Source organism: Corylus avellana, chromosome 8, assembly GCF_965113065.1.
Source record: "Corylus avellana chromosome 8, dhCorAvel1.hap1.2, whole genome shotgun sequence".
NCBI classification, from domain to species: Eukaryota; Viridiplantae; Streptophyta; class Magnoliopsida; order Fagales; family Betulaceae; genus Corylus; species Corylus avellana.
Window position 1 is genome coordinate 4,919,158 of NC_142497.1, and position 12,393 is coordinate 4,931,550.

At 39.0% G+C, this 12,393-nt stretch overlaps 1 pseudogene; it reads right to left on the reverse strand.

The window, feature by feature from the left end:
- Positions 1 to 1,991: 1,991 nt before the first annotated feature.
- Positions 1,992 to 10,304, reverse strand: LOC148584002 (TMV resistance protein N-like; annotated as a pseudogene).
- Positions 10,305 to 12,393: the final 2,089 nt, after the last annotated feature.

Sequence of the window (12,393 nt, forward strand, 5' to 3'; positions counted from 1 at the left end):
GATTCACATTTATTCCCCACACTTCTCCGTAAGAACCACTTAGGTGGTATATACACCCAAAATCCGTTTGGCCCAACGGAAGGGACTCCAGGGGCACAAAGGACTAACGGTTGTATAATTTCAACTCCATTGACTTGAAATTGACAAACAAAGTTGGGAAAATTAGGATGAGTGCTATCAAATGTTGTAGAATTTGAATTCCCCTTCCGCTCATCGACCTTGAGTTTTCTTGGATGAGTAGTGTGAGGCTCATGAAATTCATAAACAATAAAAACAGCATACCCCTTACAGTGCCAAAAGGACCTACATGAGCCCAAATCTGAATGCAATTGAATTGTTCCAAACGAATTAGTGCTTTTATCGTTGAACCACTCTGGGATTCCTGATCCCACCAACGCAGGGCCACATGCTATATTATCAAAACGTTCATGCTGTAAAATAAAACCCAAAGAGAGAAAGATGTTAAGCAATATATTACAAAACAATATATATTATAACTTAATTCAGTGTACGTGTTAAAAAAGAGATCACTAAAGAGACTCACAATATAATATGCATCCTTAGTCCATAAAGGACTTCATGGATGCAGATGGAGGATTTTGAAGGGTTTTCCATCGTAATCAAAATAAGTGGCCACTAAAGAGCAATCAATGCTCCTTAATTTTTCATTTGAAGTTCTCCACATCTCCATTTCCTTATAAAACAACTCCAGCGATGGACAATTTCTTACACTCAATTGTCCTAATCGAAATGGAAGCTTCGGCAGTACTTCAAGACAACTACAATCATCCAACTTAAGTTCATAAAGGTGAGAAAGTTGAGCCAAACTATCTAGTATCCTTGTAAATTTGTTCCCACTTAGGTTTAAACAAAAAAGTGGGGATAAGCAACTAAGATCATCGGGGATCGCTCCATCCAATAGGTTACAATAACTCAGATTTAGCCATTCAAGATTCGAAAGTAGACAAGACAAATTTAAATTCCAAAGTGAGGATAAGCAACTAAGATCACTAGGAAGTTCTCCATTTGATAGATTGATATAACTCAAGTCTAGTTCTCTTAAAGACCTTAAACTTGAGAACGAATTTGGTATCAAAAGACTTATAATGGGATCTGGTCCACTACCTATCGGAAGTTCCCTTGTTGCACTTCTACCTACCCAAAGGTACTCTAGACATTTCATACCACTAATCATGTTCTTTGGGATGTTCTCTAGTCTTGAGCAATCAGATATATTGAGATTTACAAGAGACGACAAACTGATCATCTCGTCTGGAAGTCTCTTAAGACGTTTGCAACCTTGTAGATACAAATCTTTAAGCCGTTTAAGAAATCCAATGGACGGGTTGACTTCACACAAACTTGTACAATATTGAAGCTCTAGTTGCTCAAGATTTGGGACTCCGCTCAAGTCTGGTGTCTCGATTAAATTTTTAGAGTGACTCAGGTGAATGCGTTTCAATTTGTCAAAACTCTGTTATAGAAGACCAATAAATAGTTAGATAAAATGAACAAGATTAAAAGGAAGAGGAAACTACATTTGTAGAAGCCAAAATCTTACCTTCCTTCCATCCCACAATTGTTTGATGCAGCTGTAAGGCATTATGAGCTCAACAAGATTGTCTGATTGGAAATTGGTCGGCAATGATACTAAAGGATATCCCCACCATTCCATAATGCATAACTCATTGCTTAGCATGAAATTCGAAGGATTTCCATGCCATTCCAGATTAGTGCGTAAATTATCATAAGCTTTAGAATAGCAAATAACTCCAGGTTCGTTGACTCCAATCTGAAGCGTTTTCAATTTTTTCTTCTTTGAGAAGGCTTCAACACTTAGCCGCTCTTGTTTCTGTAAAGGCAATTTTAGGACAATGCCTCTAATCGCATTAGTTCCCTAGTAACCAAGACAAATGAAATTAGTGTGATGGAAATAATTGACAAATACTTACAAGAATCAGTATAAAAATTGTACTTCTCTATGTTTGTGTCTAGACTAATCCACTTTCAATATCATTTTTCAGTACGTGAATGACATCCTTATCATGACACAATCTACTGCGTTCACCAGGCTCTACACACTCATCATGAACTATTTTTTGACCCATCTTTTGTATCAAATCATGCATCCCCAATCTTCTGAGCTCTAAGATGGTTATAAGAGATTTGTCCACAAGAACTTTGATATTGATGATCGGATCGTAACCCAAACCTTCTAGTTTGTGTATGACGCTATCCATATGTGCTCCATTGAAGAAGAATGCAATATCTAGAAACATTTGTTTCTCCAATTTATCCAATCCTCTATAACTTATTTGAAGTTTATCCAAAATTTCTTCTCTAGGATTTTTTTTCAATAGATTCCTGGCACTCTTCCATTCATCCATTGTTCTACCAAATAAGAAGGAACCAAAAACTTCAAGAGCTAAAGGAAGGCCTTAAGCGTAATTCACAATATTCATAGACAATTGCACATAATTTTCTTCAGGATAAGGTTTCTTGAAGGCTTTCCAACTAAAGAGTTGTAAAGCTTCAACATCATTCAGCTTCTTAACCTCATAGATTTTATCAACAAAAATGTTAAGCAAATGTCTATCTCTGCTTGTTATAATGATTCTACTCGCTTGACCAAACCAATCATGACTCTCTGCTAATGCTTTTAGTTGTTTTACTCTATCCACATCATCAAGAACAATAAAAACCTTTTTATTTCGTAGTCTGTTTACTAGCACTCTGATTGCCCCATAGCTATTCCATATATTTATTTCTCTGGCCATGAGAATCTCATAAATCAGTTGTTTTTGTAGATTAACTAGATCATACTTAGTTCTAGTTTCTTCTCTAATACTAGCAATAAAGCAACTAGATTCAAATTGATGAGAAACTCTTTCATAAATGAATTTTGACAAGGTTGTCTTCCCAATTCCACCCATCCCATAAATCCCAAAAAAGCAAACATCATCCAACCCTATACAAAGTTTGCTCATAATTTCCTCCGCACGGGATTCTATTCCAACAAGACCATTGGGAACATTTGAGAAGTTAACCAATCCTCTAAATATCATTCTACTAATTATTTCTTCAACAACTTTTGATTCGTTATTGTAGAAAAGATAGGACGTCAATATAGCCATAGAGAGACAAAATGCTTAATCATGTACAATGGTTAGCTTCATTTAACAAATGAATGAGAAATCTTAATTTATAATGTATCACCATAATTAAGGCTTGATTTGCTTGGTCGCTCGTCCAGTCTAATGTAAAATCATGTTTTTTCACTTGACTATAAAAGCTCAATGGCTTGAGAGTGCATAATTTTATCTTTAAATTATTAGAGAAACTTCACTTAATCCCTTGAACTTTTAGCACTTTTACAATCATCCCATAAACTTGAAAAGAAAGAAAAAAAAAAAAAAAAACTCGCAATTTAGTGTATCAAACTTTAAAAAGTTTGCAATGTTACATTTCGGTTAGGATTTTCTTTTAATGAGAAACACCAAAATACCCTTATTTAAAAATTAAAAAGAAAAATTTGTTGCCAGGTTGACCCGCATGGCCAAGCCATGGTTTCCATTTTCCTTTTTACAAATTTTATTTATTTAAAAGTTAAATAATTTTTAAATATAGGGGTATAGGGGATATTTTACATATACTTCGTTTGCCATTGCAAAATTTTTAAAATTGTATACACTAGGGTTCCGTTTACTTCGATGTAAAATGATTTTTGTCGGAAAATATTTTCAGGGAAGCGATTTTCCCTGAAAATGTTTTTTGTCGAAAACATTTTACGACGTTTTCCGCGAACACGAAAAATAATTTTTTTTTAAATATTTTTTTTAGGCGAAACTTAACTAAGCCCCCCTGAACTTCCGGCCGATTTTGCAGACCCTTTCTGAACTTCCAAATCTTTCATTTTGGACCCCTAAACTTCCATTTTCTCTCACTATGGACCCATCTGTTAGTTTTCAACGTTAAAGTCAAACAATCTGACTTTTTATGCCCATTATACCCCTACCCAGCCCACTTGAAATTTCAAAAATGCCCAAAACTACAGCACCCACCCCAACCCAAAACGACACCGTTTTGGGCATTAAAATTATATATTTTTTTTCTTTAAAAAAAAAAGAAAATGAAAATATTAAAAATATTAAAAAACTATTTATATATATATATATATATATAAAACACCCCAGGTCAAAACGGTGTCGATTTGGGCATTAAAATTGTTTTTTTTCTTTAAAAAAAAAACTGGAGAAAGAGAACAGGGTGGCTGGAGCCACCCCCATGGCCAAGAGGGTGGTCCGGCCACCCCCAAAAGGCCAAAAAAAAAAAAAACGGTGGGAGGGGGAGGGGGGATCGGGTGCATTTGGGGGTGGCCGGACCACCCCCAAGGGGCTGGGGGTGGTTTCGGCCACCCCATACGGCCGGTATGGGGTGGCCGAAACCACCCCAGCCACTGGAGGGTGGTCCGGCCACCCCCAAATGCACCCGATCCCCTTTTTTTTTTTGCCAAGGGGGTGGCCGGACCACCCCCTTGGCCATGGGGGTGGTTCGACCACCCCCAGATCGGCCAGGGGGTGGCTCCAACCACCCCCTTGGCCAAAAATGGGGTGGTCCGGCCACCCCATTTTGGCCAAGGGGTGGCTGGAGCCACCCCGATCTCTCTCCCTTTTTTTTTTTTTTTTTTAATTTTTAATTTTTAATTTTTTATATGTTAATGCCCAAAACGGCGTCGTTATGGGCTGGGTGAGTGTTGTAGTTTTGAAGTCCAAACGGTGTAGTTAACGTGGGAGGTATAATGGGTATAAAAAAGTCAAACCGTTTAATCTAATGTTAAAAATTGACAGAGGGGTCCAAAGTGAGAACAAATGGAAGTTCAGGAGTTCAAAATAAGAGATTTGGAAGTTCCCGGGGGGGGGGGGTCTGCAAAGTCGATTGGAAGTTCAGGGGGGCTTAGTGAAGTTTTCCCAATATATATATATTTTTTCCAATAAGGTCCCCACCGGGACCTGCCTGGGACATGTTCGGGACCCAACTAGGACCTGCCCAAGACCCTGCCGAGACCTGACTGAGACTTGTCCGGGACCCCGCCGAGACCTACCCGGGACTTGACCGAGACCCCGCCGAGACTTGACCAGGACCCACCCAGGACTTGCCCGTGACCCGCCCGGGACTTGCTCGGGGCCTGACTCGGACACACCCGAGAGTTGCTTGGGACCATCCTGGGACTTGATCGGGACCCGCCCGGGACTTGCCTGGGACCTTGCCGAGACTTGCCTAGGACATGATCGGGACACGCCCGACACCTCGTCAAGACTTTCCGAGGACTTGATCGGGACCCCACTAGGACTTGACTGGGACCCACCCAAGACTTGCTCGGGACTTGCTCGAGGCTTCACCGGAACCCGCCAGGAACCCCGACGAGACTTGACCGGGACTCAACCGGGCAAGTCCCGTGCGGGTCCCGAGCAGGTCCCGAGCGGGTCCCGGTCAGGTCCTGGTGGGTCCCGCGCAAGCCCGATCAAATCACGGGTAGGTCCCGGTCAAGTCCCAGGTAACTCCCGTGCGGGTCCCGCAGGGGTCCTGAACAAGTCCCGGGTGGATCCCGGGCAAGCCCGGTCAAGTCCTAGGCGAGTCCCAGTCAAGTCCCAGGCAGTTCCCGGGCAGGTCCTCGGTAAGTCCCGGTCAAGTCCCGGGCGGGTCCCGGTCAGGTCCCGAGCGGGTCTCAGGCGAGTCTCGGGCAAGTCCTGGGCGGGTCCCAGGCAGGTCTCGGTCAGGTCCTGGTCAAGTCCCGGTGGGGTCTTGGTTAAGTCCCAGGTAAGTACTGGTCAGGTCTCGGATGGGTCCCGATCAAGTCTCGGGCAGGTCCAGGCGGGGTCCCGGGCGGGTCCTAAGCAGGTCCCGGGTAGGTCCTTGGCGGGTCCTGGTCAAGTCCCGGTCAGGTCATAGATGGGTCTCGATCAGGTCCCGATGGGGTCCCAGCAGGTCCCGAGCAGGTTCTTGACAAGTCCCGCCTAGGTCTTGGGCGGGTCCCGATCAAGTCTAGGGCGGGTCCTTATCGGGTCTCAGGTAGGTCTTGGGCAGGTCCTGGCAGGTCCAGTTCAAGTCCGGTCAGGTCCTAGCGCGGTCCCGAGCGGGTCCTAGGCGAGTCTCGATCAAGTTCTGGCGAGGTTCTGGGCAGGTGTTGGGAAAATTGATAATTAATTGGCAACCAATTTCCCATCAGCCCTTTATGTGAAAGATAAGTTTGGAAAGAAAACACGCGAGAACACATACCAATCACACACGTACACAAAGAGTTTACGTGGTTCAGCAATATGCCTACGTCCACTGGGCGTGATCCGGTCTCCTTTTTTATTATTGAGAAATATTGAGTAAAATGGTACAAGCCTGAACCGCTCAAGTTTAATATCCCAAACCCAAGCCTTTAACCCCTTGTACACCCCACTCAACTGTCCCTCTCAAATACCCAGTAAAGAAAAACTCTCTACACTTTGTAAATGCCACAAAGTGCTCTCACCAATTTGAATTTTCCGGATCCCCACTTAACCAAGGACTGCATGTCCTCTTATAGAGGCTTAATCACGAAAAAAGAGGAGAAACAATTATAATCTAATTGCTGCTGAGAAAACGAAACCATCATGAATATAAAGTCTTTTCCATGATGAAGATAAGCATTTCAGCCCACATGTTTATCCACACACGTTTTCTCCAAAAATCCAATTCTAGTTGTTCTTGATCTCCTTTTAAAACTAACATTATCCTCTTATAGATAAATATGACTTGAGCCCACCAACTTGAATATTGATATTTTCCAGCAATTATCTTCACATTTGTTGACAATTTGAGCCATTATCAACAATCTCCACCTTGGCGAAAATTTGGCAACCTTCACCTGAGACCTCAGGTCCGCATCTTGACCGATGCCCATCCCCACGCCCTAGGATGTGGTACAAAACACTGTCTACACTAACAGTAATAATTATACAAGAATTATCATGCTCCACCATAAAGAGCACATGCACTTAGAATTAAACCATTCCAAGAATTTTCATCTTTTGGCACATGTCGAAAAAATCCTGCTGAAAAATATGGTGCAACTTTCATGTTTGGTTCCCTCGGAAGTTCATCAGCCATCGACACCCTTTTCCACCACATACCTAACATCAACAAACCAAACCAATGTCTCGTATGCAAATGTGGACCCGCTAATAGAACACATCCATTATCCTGACATTTTTAGCGGTCATGCCAGAGGATGTACATGCCCTTACCAAAGAGCATCATCATAATCATCTCTCACTGCAGCGAGAGAAACACTATTAGCGTTTTTGGAGCAATTTGCCGAACCTGCTTCTCTCAACGTTTTGTGTAGCCCAGATTGGATGTCCTTGACTTGTATTTGCCACCAGCCAAAGTTCATTCTCCCGTCGAACCTTTCAATCCCAAACTTCAAGGACTGCATTTCTTCTTAACGAGTAGAAATCCGCAACCAAGCTCTGATACCAATTGTTGGGAAAATTGATAATTAATTGGCAACCAATTTCCCACCAGCCCTTTATGCGAAAGATAAGTTTGGAAAGAAAACACGCGAGAACACACACCAATCACACACGTACACAAAGAGTTTACATAGTTCAGCAATATGCCTACGTCAACGGGGCGTGATCCGGTCTCCTTCTTTACTATTGAGAAATTTTGAGTACAATGGTACAAGCCTGAACCGCTCAAGTTTAATATTCCAAACCCAAGCCCTTAAGCCCTTGTACACCCCACTCAACTTTCCCTCTCAAATACCCAGTAAAGAAAAACTCTCTACACTTTGTAAACGCCACAAAGTGCTCTCACCAATTTGAATTTTCCGGATCCCCACTTAACCAAGGACTGCATGTTCTTTTATAGAGGCTTAATCACGAAAAAAGAGGAGAAACAATTATAATCCAATTGCTGCTGAGAAAACGAAACCATCATGAATACAAAGTCTTTTCCATGATGAAGATAAGCATTTCAGCCCACATGTTTATCCACACACGTTTTCTCTAAAAATCCAATTCTAGTTGTTCTTGGACTCCTTTTAAAACTAACCTTATCCTCTTATAGATAAATATGACTTGAGCCAACCAACTTGAATATTGATATTTTCCAGCAATTATCTTCACATTTGTTGACAATTTGAGCCATTATCAACAGCAGGTCTTGGCAAGGTCCATCGATTTAAGAATGAGATGCTTACAGTCGGAAAATGGTTTACGTTTTTCAAAACCGTAAACCATGTTTTGAAAATTAAAGAAGAATTTTCAGTCAAAAGGAAAATATTTTCTGTTGACCACTATTTTACGTCGAAGTAAATACCGAAAAATGCGAAAATCATTTTCTGAAAACCATTTTACGTCGAAGTAAACAAAGCCTAAATTGAGAATTTTTAATGTTTAAGGGGCACAATGTAGTTTCCCCTTAATTATTTGTATGTCTATTCCCTTTTTCTTAGTCTTTTTTTCTTTTTCTTTTATCTTCACAATAAAATAATATATATATATATATATATATCACAAATAGACAAATTAAATACATTTACTACATAATAATGCTGCTTTTGTTAATCAAAGCAATTATGCATGAACTGTAAATTCGTGAGACAATGATATATAGAGGCTAAAAAGATAATTCATTGTCAAATGTCAACCAGTCGCAAGGATTTCTATAATATTCGTCATGGTTGTGGATGGTTAATTAGAAATGGCAATAGCATTTTAATCCAAATTAAAATTTATGGATTTCAACTCCCTCAAATATTGTTTATTAATATCTTTAAATCGTTTTCTTTTTTTTTTAAAAAAAAAAAAAAAAAAAACTTCTTCAGGTACTTCTTATACAAAATATGAGTTTTTAGGATGATGATGAATTGATGCCAATATACGATTTAATTAGCTAGATCCAAAAGAAAACAAAAAAGAGAGAAACAAAAAGAGTTACCTATCACATAGATGCCATCCGGAGATATTGCCCACTTCTGTCAAAGCAGCTCTTGTTAGGAAATTAATCCTATTTCCCAAGACCAGTGAGATGCGAAAAATAAGAAGAATGCGGAATAACAAAGATAAGGAATCACACACGACACAAAGATTTAAGTGATTCGGCTTAACAAACCTACATCCATTGGCGGAGACGACACAGAGAAAATTCACTATCAAAAGATGGAGTACAAAAATAGTAGAGAGAAAATCACTCAGATCCCAAAGCCCCAATACACCCAAATCTCACAATCACACAAGAGAGATTATTCCTAAAATAGAATATAAAAGACAGATGTACAAACTCTTCTTTTGCTGGAACGGATGACGGCTGATCTCTATTTTCTTCTCACTCTGCAGCACCATTTTTCTTCTAATCACTTGTTTTTGGCTTCTCCAAAAACCACCAAGAAAAAAACATCCTTGCTGCCCTTGTACCTTCTTCTCTCAAATTCTCTCTTTTTTCTCCTCCTTTTGGTGCTTCACGTTTTTGGTACACACACATTCACCTTGTGCTTTGTTCCTTATATAGAAGCTTAACTCTCCTTTTACATGTTGATCTAGGACTTTTACTATAAGTCAAAACAAGGAGTCCAATTACACATAGGAGAAGGACTCCAAAACCCACATATAAAGGAGCAAACCGGTTGAACCAAGAACCTCTCCTACTTGAAGAAGGAGACAAACCATTGGATCCCACCATGACTTTTAATTCAAGTCATACTTAACAGCCCTCCACTTTTGCATAATCTCGACGTCAAACTTGGGATCTTTTTCATCCCTAGCAAAAGCTTTTGCAAACTTCCCGTCTGGTTTCGTATGTGTGAAGGATCCACGTGGTAGAAAATGGGCAAAATTGTTAGCCCCGTGTCTTTCATGCATTGGACGATCTTGGAAAGTTCAATGAGACACCATCTGGAGGAAGCGTAGTTTGGAGAGATAATGGCGATTGCGTACTTGGATTCTTGTATTACTTTTAAGAGCTCCTCACAAACATATATTCTCTAAAGACGAGAATGCCTTTGTGTTTCAAAGCGGCATGTAGATGGTCTGTAAAAGTCTTGCGAGTGTCTTTGCCGTGGAAACTGAGGAAAACATCGTATCTCCGTGAAGGTGTTGAAGAAGAAGATGAAAAGGCTATCTCGGTGCTCGTGGACACCATCGAAGGCATACAAGCTTGTTTAATGCAATGCCTTCTCTTTTTTTGCAAGTAGATGATGCCAAGAACGAAAAAACACACCAACAAACAAAAGCAAGCCAACATTTTTTAAAAGCAATGCTATAATTTGCAGATTTTGAGAATAGGTTTCAGTTTCTGTAACAAGGTTCTGGGTATTGTTTATATTGGAAAGGCTTTCCGCGTTGTGAAAAAGCAGTCAACATGAGGAAAGCTGCAGGTTACTCACAATTCACAAATGCTCCCTCTCTTGTCCAAGAAAGTAGAAGGAAATGTCGTGGAAAGTCGGATTCGGGGTCCACCCATGAAGGTAATTTGGCGTACATGAAGTTTCATGGAAATTTGAAGTGCTTTACCTACCTAGCTTCGCTACCATGCTTTGCTTATATTTTAGTTACTATATATAATTAATATTAATATATATATTTTTTAAAGCAGGATAACACATTGCTTTCTGTGATTGTGATGATCTTCAGTCTCATTTTAGGCTCATAGTAGATACACAATAAAATCCATATCATATCACAAATAAAACAACAAGAAGATAATAAGAAAATGGGAAGGCGGTCAACATGAGGAAATTAAGTTGCAGGTTAGAATTAAGCAATCAAAGAAAGTTTGTGTTCAGATTGCTTTTTGTGTAGTTGGTCGGCATTGTGTTGAGAAAAGCAGAGACACTTCTTTTCTTTGCAGGATCACTACAAAAAAAAAAATCTGGTTTTAGTGACATGTTTACAATAACTTTTTTTTGTTTTTTGTTTTTTTTTTTTTTTTTGAAATGTCACTAAATTTCTTAGTGATGCGTTAAAGTTCACACATCACTAAAGTTGCTATTTGAAATTTATTTATTTATTTATTTTAATTTTTCTTCATTCTTTATAAATTAGTGACGTGTGCACTGCTTACACGCCACTAATTAGTGGCGTGTAAGCAGTGCACACGTCACTAAAGTTGTTAATTGAAATTTATTTATTTATTTTTATTTTTTCTTAATTAGTGACGTCGATGCTTCAACTGCAAACATTACCAATGATTTCACATTGGCTGAGTTTTTTTATTATTAAAGGAGAGATAATTATATGTATATATTTTTTTTTTTGTTAGTATTTGTTATGAATTGTTAAATTAGAGTACTAAAAAACCCAATTCCTTAGTGACTATCGGTTGAGTGGTTTTTCTGTTTTTATTTTTTATTTTTACTATTTAAAGTAACTTTTCACTATTTCATCCAATTTTTTATCTACCTCACATGTAAATTTACTACTGTATTTATGTGGAACTGATACAAGTTCACAAATTCAATAGTGAATTTATTGAATTTGTGAAAAGAGATAGTCAAAAGAATTATTTGTAACAGTACTCCTCCTAAAAAAATAGGAGCAAATTAAAAGACAATTTTTTGATCTGCTCACCATTCATCAAACAAGGGAAGATAGAGAAGTAATACAAGACAGAAAATCTTTTAATCGCCATTGACACTGAGGAAAGGATTTGCAACGAAAGGATTTTATTTTAGTGTAGTCGTTGTCGCTTTACATAGCTAGAGCAAAAGGACCAACTGGCAGAAACTGCATTTGGTTACAATCCTGAATCTACGTACTCTTGATTAATTAAGACAATAATATTAGTGATTTACGTATTAACGACCCCAGGAAGTCCTGAAAAGTATCAGCAATGTATTGTGTTTTGTATTGTGTTTGGCAGAGTATTAAGGATAATAGTGCAGAGCCAACAAAGTCAAGACTTCCATCCATGGAAGAACTTCAACCGACTATATATGAAGACTGAAGAAACCAAAGAGGCATAAACTTGAAACGGGAAAGGGCAAATTTTAGAGTCATTGTAAAGATAGAGGGAAATTAATTAGTCAAATACAATTAATTATACGCATTGCTATAACTAAGTGAAAAAGGGTCAACCTGAGGAAACGTGCAGGTTATAACCAGTAATAAAGTAAGTTCTCTGGTCAACAAAAGTAGAAGGAAATGTCGTGGAAAGTGGAAAGTTGGATTCGGTGTAATTTGGCTGAATTGTTGGGATCAAAATTAGAAAAATTGTCGGGTGGCCTACTCTAGCATTTTATTTTAGATACAATAGAGTATATACATAGTCAATTGACTCTCCACTTCCAGCTTGATTATCTGTCGTCTTAGAATATATTCAAAATATATTTTTTCATTCTTTTTGTATTTGCTTGACTGATTT